This window comes from Wasmannia auropunctata, unplaced genomic scaffold (assembly GCF_000956235.1).
Source record: "Wasmannia auropunctata unplaced genomic scaffold, wasmannia.A_1.0 LD336076.1, whole genome shotgun sequence".
In the NCBI taxonomy this organism is placed as follows: domain Eukaryota; kingdom Metazoa; phylum Arthropoda; class Insecta; order Hymenoptera; family Formicidae; genus Wasmannia; species Wasmannia auropunctata.
In genome coordinates, this window is record NW_012026814.1 from 77913 (window position 1) to 78540 (window position 628).

Genomic DNA, 628 nt, shown 5'->3' on the forward strand with positions numbered 1-628 from the left:
CAGAGTTCAAAAAGAATTTACTCGTATATTTAGTTGTATGTTATTAATTCTGAATTTATGTTTAGATATAAAAAGAATTCTTTTTCAGGATTTCTAGAAAAAGAATTCTTTTTGCATTTGAAATTAAACTCAGAAATAATGACATATGACTGAATTCTTTTTAGATTCTGTGCTATCTGGGTAGATATAATAAATTAATTTTTGTATTAAATGTTAACCGTATAATGTGAAGAAGGCATATAAAATGATCACTGAATGTAGCAAAAGATATATAAGTCTTGTATTTGCCTAAAGAAGATTGTCTTTAAAAAAATTGTTTCTTCTATTGGTATTAACGTGTTACTCTTTTTGTTATAGATTTTTTTTGATCAGACATGATTTGATGTTTCATATTTTGTACGTCTCTCCATAAATTAGATTATTCTTTTGCTGGTAATAGCGTGTAATCTTTTTATTCAGACATGATTTGTTGTTTCATGATTTATATTATGTACGCCTCTCCTTAAATTAGAATATGTTTTGTTATAACTTGGACATAACAAGATATTTTTCGATTTTGTGAATAAATATGCGTGAAAAATGGTCCTTATAAAAATGCAAAATTATTTATAATAAAAAATGTTTTATT